Below are 26,758 nucleotides of genomic sequence, written 5' to 3'. Positions count from 1 at the left end.
AAAAAACATTGGCAAAATATAACTACACTCAGATATAGAAAAGAGCTGCCTTATTTTTTACCAGGCCAGGACATGTCATTTGCAGAATGTGCTCACACAGGAGCTGCACACATATGTTGACAGGTTGTACAAAAATTATCAGATGAGTGAATCGGGGACACAAGTGCAAGTATTGCTTCAGCAGGTGTTCTGTGCCTTAAAACATGTGTTGCTGCAGTTCATTAAATTCTAGATACACTACATTTGATAGGGAGAATTTCCACACAGATCATCAAATCACAGAATTGCCTAGGTTGGAAGGGACCTTCACATCTAGTTCCCAATTTACTTGCCCGGGGCAAGGAAACTTTCATTAGACCAGGCTGCTCAGAGCTCCATCCAATTTGGCCTTGAACACTTCCAGGGATAGGGCATCCACAACTTTTCTGGGCAACCTGTTCCAGTCCCTCACCAACCTCACAGCAAAGAATTTTTTCTGTATAAATAATCAAAACCTGCTCTCTTTCAATTCAAACCATTCGCCCTTGTCTGTCACGATGTGCCCTTGTTGAGGATAGAACCATTCTTCAGATTACTGGGAATGCCTACGCAGGTGTGAGGGGAGGAGATCTGGAAAAGTTGCCCACAAGTTGCCCACATTGTGGCAACACTTCCTCCAGAGCCCCAAATATTTTTTTAGTATATTTTGAGAAGGAAAGTATTTTCAAACATTCAGAAGTCACACCTCTTGAGTCTTACTCTTATTTCCAATAACACCTACAGTAGAAAATGCATTACCTGTAGTGGGAATTACAGCTCAGATTTGCAGTCATTGTCAGATAAAGTTTCTATAGATCAAGAATGTAACCACTTGTAGTTGTTTCCCTGCCCCACTGCTGTGATCAAATGTAAAGTTTGACCTTTGCTTCAGGAAGCTGTGATTGGATATGATGATACCAACTCCTGGAGCATGTCCCAGTCTCTTGGCAATCAGTGTTCCCAAAGAAGGAGAGCTGGCAGAACAGGTAGCCTGTCCTTGCTGAAGTGCCCCATTCAGCACTCAAAGTTCAGTCAGCCATTACTGACAGAGCCTGAACAAGGCTAGCTGAGGAGCCAGCACAGCATCTGTCCTGCCACTGCCCTGGAGGGAGGGATGCTCCGCAGGGAAGGTGAGAGCACGCAGCTGAAGCCAGGGCCAGCTTCAACAGGGGACATTGCTTGTGCTCAAGGGAGTGATGAGTTTGGGCTCCCAAGGTCGGACCCAGCCCAGATATCACAGAGGGGACTGCTGGCTCTGTGAGTGCAGCAGATTGTTTCTCCTGGCACAGCAGTGTGCTGGTTCTCCCGTCTAATCTTTTCCGTTGTTTTTCTTAAAGTTTGCTACTGGAATCGGAAAGGTCACAGCATATTATCAGACACAGACAGGACATTATGAGTGTTTATATGTAAGCTAGAGAATGTGTTCCGTGTTCATCTTGGGGGAATCTGAGACTGTGTCTATTCAATGTCTCTTTTTTGTACTTTTTTTTTTGTCTTGAAGTATATACACATGTTTTGCTCTCAAAGGCTGCAAGCGTTGGTCTCAAACTGCTTATAACTCTATCCTTTGCCAGCATGCCAACACCGTCAGAGAATCCTTCATCCTAACCTCCTGCTGCTTATAATATTGTTGGAAATACATGGCTACAAACTCACCCTAGAGACATATATTATTGCCTAGCCAGGTTCAGTTTGTGTTTTAATACAGATAGGGCTTTAGATCTGCTTTTAAGAGCTGATTTCAAATTAAGACTTTAGTTCCCTAACTAACTATTTCAGTTTAAGTCTCTCCAAGGGATCCATCGTTGTGAGAAAGCTGCTTAAAGTATTTAAAGATAAGATTTATTGTACCCAAGGCAGCTATGCTTTCCTTGTTCTCTTTCTGTACTGTGCCTGTCTGGCATTTTATTACACTTCTTTATTCCTTTTTATCTTCTTCCTTTACTCCATCTCCAGTAACTGAAATGGATATCAGATACAGCACAAACACCACAGGCAACACAGAGCAGTTGGCATTTCTAGGATTTCTATCTCTTCTTGCCTGTCCACCAGCTCTTTCAACATGGAGCAGTGTTCAGAGTGCCACTGAGAGGCATGTTTGCTCCCGTGCTCATCCTCATGGCCCCCAGCTGTGCAATGCTCATTGCCTAGGCTGGAGCACAGCTTCAGGTCACTCTCCCAGCTCCAGCACTGCAGCGTGGCCCATCTGCCCAGGGCTCATTCAAAGCTGGGAAGTTTGTTGTGAACAGGGCTGCTGGAGCCAGAGCTGGGCTGTCAGTCCCATAGATGAATGGGTTAAGTGACTCCAAGTCTTCCTTATTTTCAAGTTTGCCTCTTCTCTTTTTTCCTGAGATATTGCAGGTAGTACAGATACATTTGAGAGGTGATGTGATAAAAATACTAATAAGATAAACCCACTGAACAATATTGTCCTGAGTGGAAAACAACTGGCCATTGTTTCAGCCTCCTCCTCTGCTTTCTTATCTTGTGTGAAAAATACCTGTGGTTCTCAGAGCACAAACATGAAGGATAGGTGAGGCCAGGTCTACAGCACAGACTACTGCTTGGCAATAATACATCTGCCAAAGGTGTGAAGAGCAGTGTTCCCTGACAGACATAACCCTGCTGGTCAAGAGCTCCTCCACAGGTATGGCTATATCAGCAAATCTGCACTTTCTCTCATTTTAACCACAGAGTTTCTGACCAAAGTTGGTGTTGTGTATTAGTGCTTTTAAAGTACTGGTATGACTGGATTTACCAGGGCTGCATGGAAGGATGTCACCCCAGTGCAGTGCCACCAGAGCATGAGGCTGTTGACTCCCACACCAGGCCTGGGAACGAGCTTGGAGGGAAGGTGGGGTCCTTATCTCCCCTACTTCTCCCTTTGAGTCTTTGGAGAGAAAGCATTTGTGTCTGTCCCGTGTAAACATCTGCAGGACTGAAGACAGATGAGACCCGTGTGAGAAACTGGGATGGCAGCAAAACCAGGGTGTGATTCTGAGTCTGTACATCCTCCTCCTTGACAGAGTGCACAGGCACATGTGTGGGGTCACACACTCACATTGGGGTGACTGTCTGGCTCACAGGTTTACAAAGCCTAGTCCTTGCCCTCACAGATCTAACTAGCTGCCAGCAATGCCCCTCCATTCGACAGAAGCTACTTTTTTTCTCTCCTTCTCTTCCACTGCAGCCCAAGAGAGTGTTGTTCAGCACGAAATGCATCAGCCCTGTGCCATGCATAAATCCCAGACATCTGTGGAGAGTGGAGTAACAGAAAAGCCTTCAGTGAAGGCACTGGAAAAATATTTGTATCTTTAGCTGTACAGTAAAAAAAAGGGGAAAAAAAGGAAGATTACACTTTTGACAAAATTCAGGTCTGAGCTTCTTGCTCAGACTTCTTGCACATATTTCTGAACTCCTAGGGCTATAGCTGAAGTCTGTGAGTGAACACATCTTACACATGTAGGACTCCCAGACAGATTTGGTAACATAGTTAACTCAGCCAAAAATTAAAGAGCCCTATCCCTTGCTTGTAAATTGTGTCATTTCCATAACATCTTTAACATAATATTTTTTAGTTACTTTTATGTCAGTTATGTCCTGCAGATTTGGGAAGAGGCCATGTGTAACCAAGGAGGGAATTTATAGGGAATAGAAATATATGGAGAATTCATTTACACCTGTACACAGCATACACCCTGTACATTCACAATGTACACAGATGGGAGAACTGTCTATGCTGAGGGGCTGCTATGAGGTGCAACCTGGAGCCCCTGCCGTGACCATTGCAATGGCTTTTCAGTGTTTTCTTCACCATCTGTCAGGAGGGACTGAGGGGTGCTGCTTTCAGGGATGCAGAGCTGTAGCACTGCCAGTTGTACCTGTCCCAGTCAGATCCCATTTCAGCCTCCCCAGTGTTTCCCACTCTGCCCCTGGCACAGTGCCCTGTCAATCAGTCCCTGATAGTCCCTGCAGCAGCACTGGTCTCCAGTTCCCCTCAGTCCTGCCCTGCCTGGCCATGAACCTCAGACATCCCTGGATATAACAGCACAGTTAAAACTCAAAGCCAAGTTTCACACCTCATTTCACTCCTGTTGACAAGCACATTCAGATTCTGGTCTCATCCTCCTCTCACTCCCAACTGACCATCTGCACCACCTAGAATGCTGGGTTCACAGCATGTGGTGCACCATCCCTGGAACCTCACTGGCTCAGAAACTGTTCTGACTACAGCCTTATTATTTATATACTCTTTGGTGTCTGAAAAGTTATCACAATGTGGCTAACAGGAGCTTTCACACCTCTCAGATGACAAGAAGCTAAGATAACCCTAATCCAAATACTTGTCATTTTAACAAATATGTAAATTCAGTGAGGCTCAAATGATTTAGATTTAAATAGCCAGAGGATTGAACATTGTGTGCTTCAATACACTGTGTAGGTCTGGGAAGGCTCCTCAGAAGCATCACAGATAACAAGAGTTCAATTCTAGGCAAAGGGAACCAAAGGCTCAGTATCACAAATTAGTCATCTTGTCTATTATTTGATCATCTCCAAGGAAAATTGGAAAGTTCTTGGGATCTTTTTATTACGTGTAGTTTTGTCTGCTTTGTTACGAAATTTCAGCTTCAGTTTTGCTACATCAACACTGGTGCAGAGCTTCAGCTCAGCTGCCTGCATGGTGAGCTTATGAGCACCCTCCCAGGTAAATTCTGAACCCAGCATGTATGGATTTGAGCAGCTGGGTATCTCCAGACTGTGCCAGTCAGTTCCAGGGCAGAAAACAGCCCTGAGCATCCCTAATTTGCAAGAAAAACTACAGCGCCCGAGTCTTCATTGGTCTGTCTGCCCATCAGCAAGATTTTCCACAGGCTGAGCAAGGCAGGATTTCACCCAGGGGGTATCCCACAGTTGTGCCAAAGGCTCTTACACTTGGCTCACTCGGGATACATCTGTTCTCTGCTGGCAGGACATCAGTGCCAAGAGCGCTGCTCCCGACCGCACGTAGCCCTGACCTCACCAAACAGGTACCGGGGCTGTGCACAGCAGGCAACCTGCACTGGAGGCCTTTGTCTTGGGCTTTGAAGAACAAACAAAAGAAGGGGAACAGAAAACTGTGAAATTTCTCCATTAAATAGGATCCATAGCTTAAGACTTATCTTTTGTTGCGGGGCAAGAAGGGGTTGACTTCTGTGTTGAATGCAAAGAGGGTTTGGGACAGGAGTGTTGTTTGCAGATATTTGCCATGTTCCCAGTGGTCAAACCACAGGTATTTCTTTAATTCTATAGAGCTTGCTTACAACTCTACTTAAGTATGTGAATACATAACTAGCAGACTATAGCCTGGGCTCAGCAAAACAGATATTCTCTCCAGCACAGCTAAAATCAGTTGTGACTCTCTTCAGCTCCACTGATAAAGTATGAATCACAATGAAGCAGCACAAAATACCTACCTTGCTGGTTTTGAGGTTTGTGACTATAAAAAGAAAAGTTTTATTCCACCTCTGAAGAACCTAAACTTTATACAAAAATCTTTAAAAAGCAACTGAGCGACACCGGCTTTTAAAACTTCATAATAATTTTAAAACATAACTTGATAAAATTTTCAAAAATACTAAACACAAGGCATAAAATTAATATTTCATATGAGGTGAAATCCTTGGTTTAAAGTGCTACCATGCCCCCAGGCATCCTTCAGCTCCAGGCCAGTAACAATTGCTCCACATATCTTATCCTCCACGCATTTCCTTCCTGTACTACAGCAGAGCAGCATCCCTGGACTGATTGTGTGGAGCAGGGCCAGCTGCAAGCTGATTGTCATCCTCTTGCACCTCACTTTTCATATTCATTCAGCCCTCCACTGTGCAATATGATGGAATACTCATTTTGTAGTACCATCCCTCTGTCATGAGAGACCCAGACACTGACTGAGCTTGAAAATGCCCAACACTGGACTGTGGTACTGGTCAGGCTCCTGGAAAGCCTTCCACCTCCTCTGTAACTTTCCTTCCGTCCTCACAAAAGCCCAGGAAATTGTCATGTACAAAACATCCAAAGGACAGTCCTGTTGCTTTCTCAATCAGTAAAAAAGGAAGCAGCTTTATCCATCCTCTAGGCATCAACAGTTCTTTAGCCATCTAAAATAGTGGTGTTAATCTAGTTACCTGAGTTTCATCTACAGTCAGTGGAGACAACATTAAAAGCACCTCAAAAGGACAGTTCTTCCCATATTTGCTAGACATCTGTTTGAACAGGATCAGTTGCCCTCTGAAGAAGGTTTTTGTCTTCATTGATTAAAAAGACAGACAAGTAGCACAGACCAAGTGCTTAACTTTTAGAGGACAAAAGCTAAGCAGATCTTATCCCTGAGCACATATTTTCCTACCTGAATGGAGATGCAGCAGAGAAGACTCCCTATAAAGAGGGATAGATTAAAACTCTGAGGTATAAAAAGTGCAAAAATCCAAAGATAAATCTGTTTGATGCCAGTGGTGGACCAATCAAATCACTAGCGGGCATAGCTAGGTTGTACCAGGTGGGGGTTGAGCCAGTCCAGGCCCTGTGATTGTATCACAAACCCTGGAAGGGAAGTCTGAGAGGCAGGTGATTACATCAGGATAGCTGGGATGATTTACAGCCAAGGTAACAAGAGCTTTTTCTCATTATGTCATTTTTTATGGCAACCATAGACAACTTCTTATATTAATCATTAATAGAAATTGGAAAAGCAATTCTGTGATGTAGGAAAGGCTTTTAAGCTAGCACAGAAAATTCATCACAAACTGGTATGACAGCAGTGAAATGGGAGAAGCAGGACAGAGATCACTGCAAGTCTTATTGCAAGAGCCTGCTACCACATCAGCTGTGATTGCTGCAGCCACTACATTGTCAATATTCTGGCTTTGGTGATGATGGCCTCTCATGCATGGAGGAGGATGTGTAAGAACAAATTTTGCTTTCTAGAGCCATGTTGAGGACAGATCTGGTCAGATCTGGTCAGATGTTCTTCCTCCAGGAGAGCAATCACCCTGTGCCAACAAACCCTACAGGTCTTGCACTCCTAGAGAGAAATTCTAGACTGCAGAATAAGGACTTTGGCAATAGTCACAAAATCTACCATTCATGTAGGACATTTGCTAAGAGGACAGGTCAAGCTTGTTCACTCAGGTAAGGAACTAATAGTCTGAAACAAGCCTGTGATGGATCCCCACGGTCCTTCTCCTCAGGGCCATGAGAACCCCTGGCAACCTCTTCACAAAAGCTGGTTACTGGAGAAGGGATGCCTGGAATTCCTGCAGCAGGGCCAAGGTGTTCTTTGCCTTTTCATCCCTTGCGGAGATAAACATAAATGGGATATGACAGTCAAATAATTATGCCAGTAGAATAATTTGCAGACCTTGGTGTTTGAACCAATATAGCAAATTCACTGAAAATAAAAATTGGCAAGAGAAAGAGGGTCCATCACTGGCAGGAGGAGATCTCTTTCCTGCTCTTTACTGTTTCCAAATACCACATAATCTTTTTACTCTACAGTAGAAATTCTGGAGTAGCACTTTCAAGGTGCTGCTTGGCTGTTTTCCTGAGTATTCTTGTATCACACAAGGAGGAGTGAATGCTTGTCTGTACAAGGAGAGATGAATTTCAGCTATACCTTCGCTCTTCCCATGCCTTCCTTGCATGCTGCATTCTTTTCCACTGTCTGGCCATTCCTTGGAAAAAATTTGTTTCTTTATCTCTCAGTCTCACTTAGGATGTGTTTCCCCACGCACAGTTGGATTTCAGCAGGGGGGACCTGTGTGCCAGTCACAGCTGGGCCCAGCCATTTCTGACACCAGTGTGTGCGACCACCACTCACCAGAGCTGCAGCCAGGCAGGCAGGGGATCCCACAGCATCCCAGCTCAGACATATCTCAGGAAGATTAGCAGCCACTGCAAGCAGGAGATACACAAATAACACTTTTAGGGAGACAAATGAAGACAGAGATAATTGTGGAGACATGGAGCTGGGGACACACTCTTGGAAGGAAGAGCTCCACATTAAAGGGAGGCAGCCTGTGGCTTATAGGCAACCCAGAGTGGGCAGGGACAACCCTGTGGGACTGTGGCAATGGGTGATCAACACTAGGGAAAGGACAGCTCTGAGGGACTGTGGCCAACATGCAAAACTGTAAGAGGCAAGAAGGACAGAGAAAAAACAGTAAGAATGACTGATGGCCAAAGGAACACCAGTAAGGAGTGTGGAAAGGCAGCAGACTAAACCTACTGTGTATATGGCCCCAGCCTCTGGGATTATTCAGCGTAACCCTCATCAAAAACAGGGGGGGGTTAGACTAGGGAGGAGGAAAGGTGTTTTGCTGAATAGTGCCTGGGGAAGAATAGTCAAGAAAGCTGCTTACCCGAGTGTTCATGGTTTCTTTTTCTCAATACCCAAATCAGTGATTAGAAGCTTCTGTCCATTGGCAATAAACTGAAGCAAGTAAAAATTCTCTGAGTCGAGCCTGTTTTGCCAGTAATATCACACACGGAGAATTTTCTTCCTTTGCCTCTTTCACCTTTGGCAGATAATCTTGCTCACATTGCCCTGATGACACCAGATGACCAGTTTTTCCACAGATCCACCTTTTTTCTACCCTGTCTTGCATCTGACCACTTCATCCATATTTAGTCTTTGTTCCACCTGGCCTGATCAGCTCAGCCTTGTGAGAGCCAGGGCTTCCAGCTAGCAAAAGACAAAGTCACAGCTGGAGTCTGATGAGCAAAGAGCACCTGGACACGCTCAACAAAAGAGGGTAGCTTCATCTCTGTGCCCATATTGTGAACCCAGCCAGCCCCAACAAAGGGCAGTTTGGGACTGAGGGCAGCTTGTGGCTTCCTGTGTGATGAGTGACAAGTTGCCGGAGCCCATGGTGCTTTCTTCTGAACTGAAGCGTTACATTCAAGTCATACAAACAGTATTAAATACAAATAGGAAGGAAATGGTTTGCAATATTCTGTTTGCCTGTGGCATCTCTTCTGACATTTTTCACAAACAATTTCAGTATATTAGACTCCTGCTGACCTTTAGAGACTCCTGAACAATTTTGGTCCTTCTGCTCCAGAAATATTTGATAGCTTTACCTGAAGGTGCTTGAACATTCAAACACGCTCGTATTTCCCATTTGAATTTATCTGCCTGCCTTTTCCATTGCTGCTCAGCTACCACTTTGTTCAGAAACTGGGGAAAAAATTTCAGGTGGCATAAAATGCAGCCTTGTTTCCTTACTATTTAGCCAGAGAAAAGCACTACACTGCAGTGCTGTTATTCAGACAAGAAACAGAACAAGCAAGAAGCAGTGGATTGGAATAAAGGGCAAGTGATGGATTTCACTAATATGCAGAAGGCCAGCACAAGTCTTATATATTAATTACATGCTGGTTGAGAAAGAGGCTGAAATCTCTTTGGGATCCAGGCAGCATTCAGCTTTGTACTGGCTGTTACTCTAGACTGTGAGTTTCACCCTTGCAGCCCCTGCCCTTGAAAAGAGTGGCCCTTTCCTTGTGAAAGGCCACGGGTTCCCCCTGTCTGGTGAGGGTGGTGGGTGCCCAGCCCTGCTGGGATCTGCATGGAAAGGCAGGGAATGAGGAGCTGCTGAGTCCAGTAGTGAGATCTGTTGAAAGATATGAGCAGCCCGAGGGTAAGGAGACGCTGGGAGAGACAAGAAAACTTCTAGGGAGTGGTTGAGCTGAACTAACAAAATTCTTTCCCATGCACATGCCTAATACTTAAAATAATAAAAACACCTTTTGGGGACTACTGAGCCATGGGAAAGCCAAACAAAATCTGTTTTGGATTTACTTTAGTCAGCAGCTCAGGAATATCAGAGACCTTGCTACATGAACTGGATATTTAAATACTACAAAATTCCAGAGAGTGCAATAAAGATGGACTTTTATTTGGCAAAAGGGGATGTGCTTGTGCAATGTTCTCAGCAACAGTGCATTTACCCTCACCAATGGAGTACTGCTTATCCCAGAACTGGTGGGATTGCCTCCTTTACTCAGCCCTTCAGCCCAGTGCTGAATCCCTTAGCAATAACTCGGCCATAAAGCAAACAGCTCAGCTATGGCCCAGCCCAATCTCTCCATGCAGAGAAATGCTGCCACATTTACACACAGAGCAAAGCAGCTTCTAAATTTTGCATTAAATTTTGTTCCTAAATCTTGATGGGCTTTCTCCAGGCTGTCCCTACTCCCTGCAGCACTGCAGTCAAAGCTGGACATCAGAAATGCAGCAGCTGCAGCAGCCAGCAGCTCCCAGTCTAGGGTGGGCCGCATAGTTGGGTCAGCTCTGAACAGTGGTAGCTGTTTTTGCAGCAGTGCACAGGCAAAAAGGCCATGGTGAGCAGAAGGGCCTCGAGCTGAAAAACCCAGTGTGGTCTCCCAGTCACTGGGGAGGATTGCTCACCAGAAAGGTACTTTGTGTAGAAAAGGTGTTCCTCAGTACCTTTGCCTCTCATTTGGCCTAGGATTAGATTTTGCCTGATGGTAACACCTGGGCAGATGTCTTCAGGCATTCCATTTTCTTAAAGCAAATATATGCTGGCTCTTTGAAAGACTCCACATTTTTGCTGAGTCTGGCTCAGGTGGTGGTGTGGAGACATCCCTGTGGAGACATGGTGCGTGACTGGCAGATGGACACTTTGGTCTCTGCCTGCACTTTGAACAGGATAAATTCTTGAGGGTGAAGGTGATTGGGGGCAGACAATCTGGAGGACTGGCTCCCCTTCCATGCTACTCCTTTTTCTTTGGGGAGTGCCGTGAAGAGTGCAAGGAACTCTTTGTGTCTGCCTCCACCCTTGGTAACAGAATCAGACACAGTGGGGAACACGATATGGGGACATCTGAAACTGTAAACTCAAATTCAGTGCAGTGTAAATATCGCTGGGCTGCTTCCAGACTGGTTGCAGGACATCTGTATACGGCTGCACACAGCCAGGCTTGGCCTCTCACTGCTCACCAATCTTTCTGTCACGGGGAAGGCAGCCTGCAAAGATGTGCAACCACTCAGCTAAGGATCAACTGGATGAAGAGATGTGTCAGAAGGCGAGGAACAATAGCAGTATTCAGTCATGACCAACATGGTTTGAAAGCACTGAACTAGAGATTTAAGGGATTTGCTACAGATGTGTCCCCAGATTCTTTGGGGCCACAGGAAGGATCCAGGCCATAGCTTGATGATGTTGTAAATACAGCTTTAGCGCTCTGATTAGGTCAAAAATGCTGCATCCTCATGCCAAAAAAGTTATTTAAAAAAAAAAAAGGTGAAGTAGAAGTAAGCCTTGTATCTACTATCCAGCCTACTTATTAAGTATAACAGTTTTACAGACATATGGCAGAGCAATTTCTCCCCTCAGATGCTGTGTGAAAACAAGATATAAAGAATCTCAGAAGAAGACTGCAGGGGGAGGAAATAGCTGAACTGACAGTGCATAACATCATGTTTACAAAGTAAACAAACTGGGAACACAAAAGCAAGGCTTCTCTCAAATCTTTAGTTGAAAGAGCCTTGTGTACAGCATGCAGCTATTAGCACCAGCACAGCACAGATGAGACAGAGAGATTTGAAACTGATGTTCCTTTAAAGAGCTTGCCATGTGGTGCTGCAGCATTAGCTGTCTCCTAAAATCCTGGTTTAGGAACAGACACTATTTACTGGATTACCACCAAGCAAAGGCCTGTCACCAAATTTATTTCCAGTAGTTGCATCAATGGGCACTGAGTCGCAGGATCTGAGAACCACTGTCAGTGGTAAACTGAACCTACATCCCCAACAGCTATCAACTGCAAACCAGCTACATTAACCCTGCCCATCACTTCTCCTGAAGGTGCTTTTTGAACCAGCCATGGAGGGGATTTGGAAAATTTCAGTGCAAAAGGATGAGAGCTGCCTTGTGCAACTGCAGCTTGCCTTACACAGGGGATGTTGCAAGTTTTTCTGCGTGTAGAAGAAAAAATCCACAAGTAACTGTTGGACATGGATGCCTTGAATAATTAGAGGTCCATGAACAGTGTGAAAACTGGGCTCACTAATGCATCCTGCTAAGAGGATGTCTGCATCACTGTTCCTTCTGTTACACCAATGTGCTACAGAGACACAGAGGCTGTGCCTTGAATTACTTACTCATCAAAGTTACTGTTTAGCTTCTTCTTAAACAAAGATGAGTCAGATTTGCCTTTGCTGAAGCCAGCTCTGCCCATAAGTGTGGGCTGAGGTGAGAACTCCACGCAGTCCTGTACTGATGCCCTCTCCCTCAGTGAATCCTGAAGTAGGAAATGGCCCTCAGTGCCACTTTGCCTTCCTTGGTCTCACTCTTTTTTTCCCCACAAAAACCTTGTGATATCCAGAGCTCTGGTGATATCCAGAGCTACTACCTTGTGGTAAATATCCACTGCTTTGCTGTGGGTAGGGGCTCTGGGGGTAGCCAAGCCATGTGCTCTTATTGCAGGTGACAATCTGCAGGAAAAATAAAAAGGAGGCTTGAGAAAGGCAGGTGGCTGATCATGGTCAGTCAGTGTCCCAGCTGTCCCAGGTGTTAACCTTCCACAGGAGGGCCCGGCCAAGGATGCCTGGGTGCCCTGGTCTAAAAGACTGTAGGAAATTACTCTATAGGCATTCAACACTAAGGCCATTCTTCTCCCAAGACGTGGAAAATTCACTCCTGGATCAGAACATATCCTTGGTTCATTTTATTGGCAAAATACCCTGGAAATGAACCTCCTAGCTCTCACACAAAGGCCTAGAGAGCTTTGGTTTCAAAGGGGGGGGTGAAGGCGGTGGGGAGAGGGGTGGGGGGGATTATGCCTGGCTGTTGTTCTGTTGAAAGTCGGTTTGTTTCTGTCTCATAAAGTATGCAAGAATGTTCCCATGCTCTGCCCGGGCCAGCCCCCAGCAGCATGCTTTGCACATTAGCAGCTGATGCTGGAATGCGGCGTTCCCAGGGCAACTGGGAGCCCCCCATGGGGCACAGCCAGCCCCCAGCATTGTGCAGCCCCGGCTGACGCGGCTTTGTTGGGTGAGGTAATGCCGTGTGTATGCAAACCAAGCCAGGGGCACAAATGGCACTTGGAAACTGTTCCGTGACTTCAAAGGGCGGGCTGCCTGGCCCCCAGGAAGGCTGCCTCGCTCCAGCCTGCACCTCCACTACTGAATTTCACCTCCTCTCCAGCCCTGCTGCTGCTGTCACAGTGACAGGATCCTGGGCTGTATCATTTGCTCAAACCTTTGTGGTATGGTTTAGTGGACACAGTGGAATTTGGTCGAAGGCTGGGCTTGATGATCTTGGATGTCTTTTCCACCTTTGATGATTCTATGATCCTATGAGAAGAAGGATAACCAACAAGTTGAGGGAGTGGTGTCTACTCCACTCTGGTGAGAGCCTACCTGGAGTGCTGCATCCACCTCTGGGACCCCCAAACATAAGAAGGACATGGACCTGTTGGAGTGAGCCCAGAGAAGGACTGTCATGGTTTAACCCCTGTCAGCAACCAAGCTGTACTAACCACTCAGAAGAAAATTAACTCTGCCCCAGCTGAAACCAGCACTCGGGCCACTAAGTTGACCAGAGGGCTGGAGCATCCCTCCTATGAAGACAGGATCAGAGAGCTGGAGTTGTTCAGCATGGAGAAGGGAAGGCTCTGGAGACACCTTATAGCATCCTTCCAATGAAGACAGGATCAGAGAGCTGGAGTTGCTCAGCATGGAGAAGGGAAGGCTCTGGAGACACCTTATAGCATCCTTCCAATACTGAAAGGGTACATGAATTCTTGAGAGGGACTTTTTACAAGGGCATGTAGTGATAGGCCAAGGGGGAATGGCTTTAAACTGAAAGAAGATATATTAGATAAGATCTAAGAAAGACCTTTTCTTCACAAAGCAGGTGGTAAAACACTGGGACAGGTTGTCCAGAGAGGCAGCAGATGCCCCATCCCTGGAATCGTCCAAAATCAGACTGGATGCAGTTCTGTGCAACCTGGTGTAGTTGAAGATGTCCTTGCTCATTGCAGGATTGTTGGACTAGATGTGCTATAAACCTTTCCAACCCGAAATATTCTATTCTATGACAGCCCTATCGGAAGTGTGGCAGGAGCTCTGCAGTGGACAGGACTCAGGTGCTGCTGTCAGTTTGTCAGCCCCAAGTTGCTCACCCATGTCTCCCCACATGGACCTCTAGCACACAGTCAGAAGGCTTTTTTCGGAATAGCTTTGTTTCTTGATGCAGGAGTTCCCTTCAGTGTGGGACTGAAAAGAGTGCTGCACATTAAGAAAGAAGAGCTGTCCTCTCAGATCCGTATTCCAGCCGTGGACACAGCTGAACTCTCACCCATTGCCTTCAATAATTCAACTAATTCTACTGCATTGTACCCTCAAGAGATACAGCTTCATATTGATTAGAGGCTTAGGCTCCAGCAAGCAGTGACTTGATGTATATCTAATGCTGTGGAAATGTTAAGACATTATTCTTGTCCCCCAAAACTTTGCTGTATTCCACAGGTAATGAATATTGAGAGAGGAATTGGAGGTTTGCCACCAGATACAAAATAGAGAGGACAATGTTATCGTTACACTTAAAACTCTTTCACTAGATAGCTGTCTAAATTACATGCAGAAACAGAACACATCAGGCCACTAAAGGGACAAATCAGTTCCTTAACACCACCTTGAGCTTAACGAAAATGTTGGCATCAGACCATGCACCTGCCAGATTGATTGAGAAACAACAGAAATCTGCCTGTTCCATGAGCCTAGTTTCTGTTCTCAGCAAGAAAGTGGAGGAGACATTTCAAAGGATATATAAAAAAACTGCAAGTGGAAAATATGCAGTGATCAAAACAATCCTTATGGTATTCTTTGGTTGTGCAAGAGCAAACCAATATGTAACTACAACTAGGACTGAGAAAACTACTGCCTGGGAACCAAAGGCATCCCAGTTCCACACCTATTTGCAGACTGCAGAGTGCTTTAACACTGACATCGTGTCCTAGTACATTTTGGCCCAGTTTTTCAAATATGTATAGGGTGTCAGAACATGCACATATGCATCCGTGAATTAAGTGTCTAAGACCATGTGTCTTTTACTACTTTGACTTTGTCAAATTCTCAGACATTTCTGTAGCACTTCTGAGAGGCAGACAAGTCAAGTGCACCAAGGATGTTTTTTACACAGTGCAAAATCAGTAATGAAATGGCCAGCACTTAGGTCACTGTCAGTGACAAAACATGGACAAGAAATCCTCTTGATTCCAGGAGGGTGAGGGCCAACATTGCTCCCTCAGCTGTCTAGCTCACCTGGCATGCATTGAGGTGATTTCATGATCACACAGTGCTTCTGATGGGAGTGAAAACTGAATTACAATGTTCTCTGTAATAAAGATGAAGCAAAATCAAATAAAACTACATTCTTGAAAGCCAAGAAATTCAAAGATACTCTTAAAGCAAACTTATAAAGTGGAAATAAAGATTTCTATATAGTATATAACTTTCCAATGTGCTCTTACCAGAACTGCAGCAGGAGGGCTTCCGCATCAGTTATCCGGCTCCCTAAAAATAAAGCTGAGTAGAGAAACTTCCTGACCTGCTCTAGTGGGACTCAAATCTGCTTCTCTTCAGCTTATACAAAGCTTCCATTACTTTCAGTGGGAACAGCTTAGCAGTTCTAGTAGAGTGAATGGATGCATTATAATGTCAGTAATAACAAATGTCATGCACATTCCATGATTAGCTAGAAAAATGATTCCAGGGTTAAATAGGCATGTCTTATTCAGATGCATGTCACTGAGCTGGGCCCATCACCTAGGTACTGGATGCTATCTCTCTCTATTTCTCCTTCTCCTATTGCTAAACATGCTAATCCTGGGCAGCAACCAAGCATCACTATTGCAGGCTTGTCCAAAAAACTATGCAGGGACAATTAGCCTCATTGAAAAAAGGTATCAAAGACCTCACAGTATCAATTATCTGTTTCTCAGTGCACATGGACACACACAGGCATCCAAGGGATTTTAACCATAGCTAAAGACAGTTCCCTGTGAATGGCAGTGACTTCATGCATTAAAAACTCTCATCTCCTCCTGTGATGTAATGCCTGTACCCTGAGATGAATGGCTTTGCTGCAGCTTTTTGTCCTGAAAGGCTAGGAGAGAGATACTCCCAGTCCCAAGGGACACTGCAGCTCAACGTGCCCTGTTACAATCACACTGGCAGCATCTGTCGATTGCAAAAAGCAGGTGGCAGCATCCTCATCAAAATAAACACAGGGATGAATCAAACACCTCAAAGTGGACAGCATGGAAACTGGGAAAGGAGAACTTAGAAGAATACAACTGTTTTAGCATCTTCTAGGGTGTAAGTAGTCTGCAGCAGTAGGAGTTTGTACTTGCAGACTGCTTTAGTAGTATGAGTATCCACAGTGCTCCTGAAAAGAAGAAATTACATCCTATGTCTATCTCCTTTATGTTATAAAGGTAAGAAGCAGGAGATGTGTTCAGTTAAGATGTTCCCAAATGTAACTCTCAGCATCCATAGAGCCTGAGGGGTCAGAAAGATGAAGTTAGGCAAGGAGGTGCAATAAGGATCCAGATGTTTGCAGAAAACTCCAAGTGGTCTGATGTGGCTGTAAGGTTGTGCAGCAGTTTCCATATAAAATGATATTATTAAAGGAGTATTTCTTCCTTAAAAATGCTTTTAATGTATTTTGAAACTGGTTTTTATGACCACAGTGAATATATTCTGTGGCATAAATTAGTTATTTTCTTGTCCGGTGTATATTTATTACAAGCGTGTGCTGTAATACAGTTGTGACAAAATGCCTGAACCACTAGAGTAAAATTGAATGAATCAGCCTACTGAACAAAAGACTAAATCACTTCACACTTTTTCTTTGAAAGAACTTGTCAACAGAGAATGTGAAAAAATCCCACAACTATGGGGAACTATTACAACTGTAATTTTTGTTGAGGACTTGGCAGAGCAGTCACAGGTCCACCAAAGTCATGGAAGCTGAGTACTCAGGAGCAGCTTACTCTCTGCAAACCTGCTGAAGCGCCTCTGGGCCTAAAACCTCACTCACTTTTTACAACTATATGAGCTCTTAATGCCACATAATAGCCTTTCTCTGGACCACCGGGCTGCAATACTCTCAATGCTGCAGCTCTTCAAACAGGTGCCTTTCACAGAATGATCCGAAATTGACGGCCATAAATAGGCACAGCCATTCTAAAAACTTAACTCTTAAGTCTGCTTGAAAATAACAAAACCAAATTTTCGCAATTTCCTTTAATAAAAATATTTACATGCTCTGAAATAATTTACAGTCTACTACCAGCCCCATAACAGCCCTGTGGAAAATCACTGTTATACCAGATAAGTACATTTTTACATCGAGCTACTTTTTAAGGGCAAATTAGGCCACACTGAAGAGGCTGTCCACAGCCTTTAGGAATCTGCTATTGTTAATAATTAAACTACACACCATTTCCTAAAGGTGGTGCTGCAGCCAAAATGCAATTCATAGGTGGGCAGCAGAAACCAGGCAAAGTAACTGTTCTTCTAACAAAGAACGATTACTGCCTTCAGGCATAATGCTTTTGACAGGCTGGTCTAAACTCTTGTCAGGGTCACAAGGTTAATCTCACAGCAGCCACAGGCCCCCTCACTGCTGAGCGTGAACAATATGGTTAACATTTTTGGAATGGAGTTAAATTTCTTTGTCATTCCTAGCCTACACCTGACAGACAGAGCCCTCTTCTCTGCTTTCATAACCTGCTATCTGGAAGATAACAAATTCTTATCTAGCCGGTTGATCTCTCCTTCAATCGCTATGAATGTTTCTCACCACCGACCAAAAGGCCAGAAAACAGGGTTTACCCACCTGAAATAAACTCTGAGCTTTCCTGAGGCTAATTCCTTCAGATCCTGCGAAATACAGGAATGTGTGACACAGCAAAGAGCCCTTAATACCAGCAGCATTCCTCCGGCTCATCACCACAACCACCACAGCTCTCATTCCTGGGCCACTGACTAAACACAAATAAATTTTGACATTGTTTTTTGTCCACTATCTCATTGTATTTGGCTTCATTCACCAGTTTATCCCATGAAAGGCTAAGGGTAAGTTAATACAGGATGGACGATGTTACTTAGTTTACGTCCTAACAAAGAAGAGGTTGCACTTTGCTTGAGTTCCTGCAGTGACAGTACAATATTTGCCTTTAGTAAATAGCATGTAAACAACCAGTTACGGACAATTTCAATAATGAAATGTACCTGTCCTCATAAAGACTTGTATCCCAGTTGGGGGGAATTCTGTGGATCAAGTCCTTGCAAACATCTGCAAGTGTTATTTACAGACACAAGTCTTACCCAAATGTATACACGGTTCATCATATCTTGCACTTGGCCAAACTTCTAGTCCCCAGAACTGAAGGTGTCACAGACAGTGTTTCATATCCCAACCTCTCTCATGCTACCTACAATTAACCAAGAAATTCCAAATTTTCTTTGCTAGCAGTGCGATCAAGTAATTAAGGTCCAGACAACTGTGGTCTTATTTACATGGCCAAATATATTCAGGTGATTGACATCAAGTGCCTACGCAGACTTGGACTACTGAGAGCTATTTATGCTGCCCAATTTTAGGTGAGATGATCTGTACAGTAACAGAAGAGAAAGGGGTCCCCCACAGACAGTCAGAGATAGGGGTTTTTGTTTCTTTATTAGACTGGCTGATGTGCCCCATCCAGAAAAGAGGGGAAGAGAGTGTACACTGGGAAAGGCAGGTACATATGAAGCCCCAAAACTCTTCCAGAAGAGGCATGGTATGAAAAACTGGAGAATTCCCTCTGCTAAATATCTTCTCTGTTAGAAACATGGATAGACTAGCTCCCAGTTGCAACTGCCCCAGCAATCCATTCCTCTTCTTCTGCTTCATATCATATCTAGAAAACAGGAAATTTAAAGATTTAGTCCTTTTCTTTCTATGAGTTAGGTGCCACTTGACATTTCAGTAAACCCTAGTAAGCAGTGGGTTCCTGCTGAAAAGACAGAAAACCACAAATTACAACTTCAACTGCAGCTCCTGCCATCCCTCCCTGCATCTTGTTGGAGTAAGGTTCTTCAATTCAGCACAGAGTTAGAAAAATAGATCGATTCTTCTAGGGCAGGCCAAATGGACCAATTCATCCTGAAGCTGTACCATCACTAGAGCGCGCTCCAAAGAAGCAGCAGAAGAACACAGAGAGAGGGAGAGGAGCAGAACATTGTTTTTGGCTGGACCATTTAGCTGTAACCTGAAACCGTATCATAAATTAGGTGCCTTAAAAACAGAGAGCAGGAATTTGCCCCTTCCCACCCAGGAGCTCAGACTACAAGGCAGGGACACAGTCAGCCATGAGCCTGCCCTCTTTGCTTCCTCAGCAGCTCATGACATCCCTGCTTTCAGGCTCTCTGTGGGCGCACAGAAGAGCCATCTTTACCATGGGCATCCACCATGCATCAGTGCCAATGATGCTTCCCTCCTTTGAAATGGAGGATAGGCCTGGATGCACACATATGGGTATTTATGGATGAAGTAAACTGATCAAGTTCAAATACTTTTGGGAATACTATTTTCTGTTTAACAGAGGTGAGCTTGCAGGGAAGAGAGCAGCTAGAGAGCAAAAGTGCTGTAGATATGTGAAATGACCTTATGCCTGTCAGTCCAGGGACACTGGACTGGCTTTCTACACCTGACATGTGACTGAAAGCATGACAAAGGAATCTCTATTTACTTAAAAGTATTTACCCTACTTATTTTTACCCCTGCAGAGTCACAGTAAAGTAAAAACCAAAAAAAACAAATGATGAGCAGAGATGGCCATGTAACTGGCACATGCATGGTGATTGGAAATTACTACCTTTTTAAATTTCCTTACCACTCTTTTCAACAATAAAAAAAAAAACTGAAAAAATGTATTTGTCACCTGAAAGGAAGAAAAAGACTGAAAGAAATATGGGATAGACATTATAAAGTGCTATGTACCTTAGTATGAAATTTCTCAGTGGCCTGAAAAGGAAGATATTACAGCATAAGATGCCTGGTTGAAGTGCTTCGGCCTCTTCAGAAAAGGCCTCTTGCAGCAGCTTGCTCATGTCTACATGACCAAGAGCTATGTTTGGGGCAGTGTCCAGAGCCCACTGCGCCCCCTGAGAATGAGACCCACCCCCAAGGAACTTCAGTGCCAGCCGGACTTCCCTCTGCTAGAGCTCAGCTTTACCACTGGAGATGGCAAGGGGTAACTCTAAAAGCTGCTTTTAATGCTACTGAGATGAGTATTTCTTCTGTCATTTTAATGGAAGGAAGAGAAACAGCTATTTTTAAAAAGTAGGACTCCTCTGTGGGATCATTTCCAAGAGACTGTGGACATCATCCCCCATGGAAAAAAACAAACAGGCACACAAACGCCCAGAACTCAATCCTCAAACTTGAATTAAAAGATTTCAAGAATCATTAACAGTAACAGTATTTATGGGACATGCAAAGAATTAGAGAACACTTCCTACCTTTTACAGATTTTGAACGATTTTACATTTTGGAAGTAACTTTTAAGTGAACCAGGCTGACTTGTGTTTCTCATCTTTACTTGATGTATGATGACAAAAGGAGATAACCTTGGTATAGATAGCATGATTTATTCAGAACTGAAGTCAGTGAGACATGCTTACCGTCATTGCAGATTAGCAACCCCTGTGTGTACATTTTTTATTACTTTTGCCTTTTCTCCACTTACCAGCCATCATCTCCAGCTTTTACTTTGTCTTTGCCTGTTTCAAAGTAATGTCCTTTCTAAAGGACAGAAACCAATCCCACCAGGGATTATATTTCACAGCCACATTCTTTATTTACAAGGGGGTTTCAGTGCTCCAGACTTTTTATACTTATAAGATACCTAAGTTGTTTTTATAACTTGATGAAATGTTTATAATGTGATGAAATAGCTTTCAATACAGAAATAATTTAATGAGTTCCAGCAGACATTTTAACACTTCCAGGCAGCCTCTACAGCTACTGAAGTTTGGTGAAGTGTGATTATTATTTCTTGATATAAGCTTTCATATCAGCTCTGTTTATTTTCAGGAAGAAGACTTTTTTTTTTTCCCCTGAAGAATGACAGGTTGAAACACTCAATTCCAGGTAAACTGTTTTGTTCCGGCAGTAGAAGAAGCACCTCCCCCTGCTGAGACAAGAAAAATACTAAAATAGGCAAGAGCTCTTATGGCAAGTGAGCAAGCCACTGACCAGAGTGGTGCTGCTGTGAAGGGAAGGGGCAGAGCCCTCTCTGTCAGAAAGAGGAGGGCTGTGTGGAGGTTGTGGAACACCTTTGAACCTGAGACCCATTTTCAGAGGCAAGAGCAAATCCGGACTAACTCCACCCTTGGGCACCTACCCAACCACTCAGCAGGAATTTCTCAGGAATGAGGGGAGATCTAGATGCCTCTTTTTCTACTACACATAAAAGTATACTCTGTGGGTGAAATAAATCCCATACTTGAGGCACTTTTCCTAATCTCACCTCCTGTATGTACAGATATCACAGCACTCTTCCCGGTCATCTCTTGGCTTTGCACAGGAGCTGGGAATTCATTCAAACACCTTACTCAGTGCCAGGTAAGGTGATGAGGAAGAAAGCCAACAGGACCTACACATTATTAATTTTATCCAGAGCATGATGGAGAGAAGAGTATTCATGGAATGTGTCTGTGCAGGAGATTCACACTGCACAGCAGAAGATAACGTTTTGTGAATTTCAACAGCATGTTAAGTCAGGTAGAGGCAGGGACTTTCCTTCATGTTTGGATCTGTTTTGCCCCAAGTAGAGCAAAAATTGGATTTTGGGGCATTTACGTAAACTTCCCACATTTGACTTCCATTTTCATTGACATTGTTGTAAATTCAAATTATTTCATTCTAAGATTTTAATTTGCTAGAATATAACTGACTTCTCATGACCATTTTTACAACCCTTTGTTTACAGATTTCACTGGTTCTTTCCTGTCATATTATATTCTGCTTGTGCTGCCTGATTTCAAAGCTCTTGCTGCTTTGACACAGCATACCAGTGTTAATACATAACTGATGCATTTACTAAATGGGCAGGAGGGAAAAACAGATGAGCAAGAGCACGGTAAGCACTTGACTGTAATTATCTGTGAATAGGCTTAGGTTAGCAGTGATAATGGCAGAAATAGATTTTACACGTCGGGCTAAATTCATCCTGTGGGTAATTCAAATCATCTTAGTGCCATTACTTCATGGAAATTTTCAGCCTAAATGTGCCCCTTCTCGTTTCTCCTTTCATCCCCCATTTCTCATTAAAGAAGCGGGATGACACAGCACACAAGGGTATCCCTTTGCTTCCCTTTAACTTGCAGGATTGTATGCTTATTTTTGGCTTTCTCTCCATTTTTTCCCCCAGTATTTTCTTATCTAGGCACAAGATTTCCCAAGGTAGGGAAATCTGCAGCACTGCCGGGTAGCAGAAGGTAGAGAAATGCCGCTGGGGCATTTGCAAGCGGTGGCCTCTGTTCAGCCAATTGTTTCCTGCACGTAGGATTTCGGAGCTGGTGGAGCTGCTCCCAGGCACGTTTCCCTTCCCATGCGCTCCAGCCCCCCCCCCATTCCCCCTCCAGAAACACCAGCTCTCCTTTGTGTGGTGGGGCAAGGTGCTCCCCAGGCAGGGGGCTGCAGGCAGGACCCCAGCAGCCAAGATTACATTTCTTCCACATCCCAGTTTGCTGGGGGGTGGGGATCAGAGGGAACATGCAGGATTTTCAAAAAAGAGGAAAGGCCGATGCTTTGGGCATGAAAAAATCAGTGCTTTTGTAGAAAACTCTTTCGTGGCCCAACTGCCTTTGTAGATGGATCTTTCCTGACTCTACTGCTTTTTTATTAATACTCTTAACAATTTATAATTGCAGACATTTCTATTATTAGATCTAGGGGAGAACCGATAAAAACAGATTAAAAAAAAAAAAGAAAAAACCTCCATTTAGTATTAGAAAAAAAACTTGACTGTGGAATATTCTTCCAAAGTTGATTAGTTTATGTAAAAAAATCCACCCTTCCCTATAATCTACTGGTGTTATTTATCCTTTTGTACCAAGAATATATGTCAGCTAGAGAGAAAAAGTTAAAAATAGGAAAACAATATTACAGACAGTAATTCTAATCAAAACAAAAAGCAAAACACACAGCTGAAAGGAAGTAAAATGAAATAAAAAGCTTTTGTGAAACCCACATTCAGAGACAGCAAAGCCATTTACTCCTTTGCAAGGTATGCTTTGGCAGGATTGTTGTCTTTAGGGGTCAAGAGAGGAAAACTTGCAGGGAACAGACAGCCAGAAAGAATTCTTTATTAAGCAGTGAATGACAATGTGTGTACATATTTGCCATGCCGAGGACATGAAATTATTTTAGCATTGTGATGGAAGCCTATCAGAGACATGATAAGCACTGTGAAATCCTGGGCAGGGATTTAACAGCTCTGGCATGGTTTCAAAGTCGTCAGAAAGTAACCAAAACTTCACAGTTTGAGTTTCTGTGTATGGTGAAATCAGCAGACAACTCCTGTCCGAATTTGTACCAGCAGCTTATGCACTTTGTGTGTATTTAGCTGCAGATACCAACTTGCCAGAGCACCTGTATAGGCAAAGATACATCAAATGGGTTTTGTCAGAGAGAACGCGACAAACTCACTTGGTGGCTGTGCCACCACCAGCTGGGATCTCAGGAGGCTGTGTAATGAACACAGGTTTGGGCTTGATTAGAGCTTCGGTTAGGAAATCTTGAAACCAAGGGCCCTGGGAATTTGGTCAGAGTTAGAATAAAACCATAAGCCTATAATGATGTTAAATGATTTTGTGTTACTGAAAGATTCTGTTTCTCTTTAGAATAAAATGCTGCTTGTGACCATTTTAGTAAATACAGTCCCACAGAGACTCTGCCAAGGGTAAGAGTTACAACCTCTGTGCTCTAGGGCCAAATTTGATTTATGAACCCATTCTCCCTACCCAGATTACCCACCTGGTTTTCAAAGGTTGCTGACGGAGCAACATTATGCAGCTGTTCCCTTACTACCTGAAGGCGTCTCTGTTGAAATGTCAAATGAAAAACTTACTGAAGAAGAACATCAGGATCCTCTGGGATGAAAGATGCAATACACAGTGACATATATGGCACCAGAGAAAACAGGGTATAAAGTAAAATCTCCCATGTCCTCCCCAGTCACATGGCACATCCCTGGCACAGGAGCCAACCTTCAAGTGCCCACAAGCAGTTTATGGCTCCAGACCTGTACCTTGGCCTCACTTGCAGAGTAATGTGGTCAATGATCAGCACAACAGCTTTGACTTTTATTTAATATAAACTGGTGTCTTATACCTCCCCAGTTATACCTATACCTTGTATACGGTGTTCGGTATAATGACTAATTGTTATCAATAATGTAACCAATACTGTACTAGCAGATAAGCCACACTGGAACTTTATTTTTACTGTTTACATGCTATTTTAGATGAATTTGATATTTCATATGTAAAAAAAAATATAAAAATCCTGACCCCGGAGCTCAGAATTAAACCTGATTTTGCAACATGTTAATCATGAAAGCCATAGCATGATGAATAGTCCCACTGAAGCTATTGATTATTTTCTAGGAATAAGGCTAGAGCCAGCAAAATCAAGCTGTAATATGCACTGAGAACATCACCAAATACGATTTTGCTTCAGCATGTAGGCTAACAGAAAGCAGATTGTTATAATTTCATGTGTGACACCTATGATGACTGTATATGCAATGAAAAATACACAATTATTATTCCTGCAAGAGCTGCATTATGGCTGTAAAGTGTCTGTATGCAGCTGATGAAATCTGACTCTGAGAATGCAGTTCTGCAAATAGCCTTTCATGCAAGACATTCAAGTAATTTTTTTAGGGCTCCCTGCCTGCCAGCTTGCTGCAGACACAGTTAGCTCAAACTTTTCTTTAGGATTCATTTCATGCCCTCCTTTCTGCTAATATCCCTGAGATCAGTCCTTTCTCTAATGAATAGCTGACCTATTCTTCTTTGATTTGCCATTGATTTCCTCCGCTTACCTCCCAATGCTTTGCCTGTTGATTAAACGCTAGACATAGGAATGCCTCAAATTTCTGACTTCTGAGTCATCCTCTCATGACTTGAACAGCTTGAAGCCAGCTTCAGCTCCCCGACATCATTAGTGAAAACTCCTTTTGTTTTTAAACTCTACAAGCAACCCATTTCTCTCCAAGCTGAGGTGCTGCTTGTGAATTAGACAATAAATAATGGCAACAAAATTATCTCCTACATGCACCACAATAATTATCATAAGAAAAGGAAAGGGATAGTTTTTCCGAGACAGAGAAGGCAAGCCACAGCTTTCCCTTTTGCACTAGATCTCTTTGCCTACACGCAATGCAGACAAGACTATGAGTAAAGACACCTGCTTATGCAAACTTTTATTTTTGCATGGGTTCTCTCCGACTCCAGCATGACTCTGCATGAAACATCGGCTTACAAAAGCCACTCTTTTTTCTGAAGACATCAGCTTTTAAGAACCAATCCACAAATCTCCCTCTCCAGCTTCCACTTTACAGAGCAAGCTGGATGAAACTGCTTATCAGCACTGCAAGAAAGAGACCTGGAGTTGATGCTTTGAAAACTTGCAGTGGTATTTCCTTGGAACACAGATATCTTCAGACTCTGACACTTTGATGTCTCCTTCAAAAACAAACAGGCTGACACTATCTCAGTTTTCCTGAAGTCCTGATGTTTCTCAAAACGCAGCTTGTTTTCTCTAGGGTGCCACACAATCCTAGAAGACCAGCTATGTGCGATAATTACTATACTTCCAATTAAGGTGATGCTACCTGATATTCTGTACTAAATTCCATCTCGATCACAGCTACACTGGGAACAGCACCTGCACACGACCCATGCTTTTCTTACTCTCCTACTTAGATTCTGTGGGAAGGAAATAGCTCTAAGGATTCTAGTGCAAATGATGAGGAGAGCAGGTTAAGGTGGGGTGCCAACAGCCTAGGCACAGTGATAGCTAAGGCACCTTTTCACAGAAACTGGAGCCATGAGTGTGTAAGCTACTGTAACATTTTCTTTTTCAAATGATCAAAACCCAGAAGAATGCAGCAACTGTTCAGAGCTGTTTGCTAACATTTCAAGTTCTTCACTAGCTGTCAGAGTATGACAGAAAGTCCTACTGTGTCTGTGCTGGCTCTGCTGCAGGCTTCATGCATGATATAGGGCAGGTTAAACAAGAACAGGTTCAACAACAGAGCCTACACTTGGGCACTAGATCCTGTGCCCTTGCATTCAATCCTGCAAATTCATGCTGGAAAATAAGTAAGGAAGAGTAGGTGATATTACAAGATGCTGACTCCAGCACTGGCTGGACCACTCCATGAGACAATCAAATCCACCAATACAGCAGACACTCTTCCAGAAAAAAAAAAAAAAAAAAAAAAAAAACAACAAAAAGCAGGATTTTCTGTCCATTTCGTGAGATTGACCAGTTTAGCAATCTGAAGTGCTCCAGTGCTGGCTTAAGGAAGGTTCTACAAATATGAGCAAAGGGAGTGAAGGAGACAGAAGACGGTACAGAATAAAAATGGACAGTGTGACATGTTTCTACGG

Source organism: Camarhynchus parvulus, chromosome 3 (genome assembly GCF_901933205.1).
Source record: "Camarhynchus parvulus chromosome 3, STF_HiC, whole genome shotgun sequence".
NCBI classification, from domain to species: Eukaryota; Metazoa; Chordata; class Aves; order Passeriformes; family Thraupidae; genus Camarhynchus; species Camarhynchus parvulus.
Note: the sequence above shows the minus strand (reverse complement) of the source record.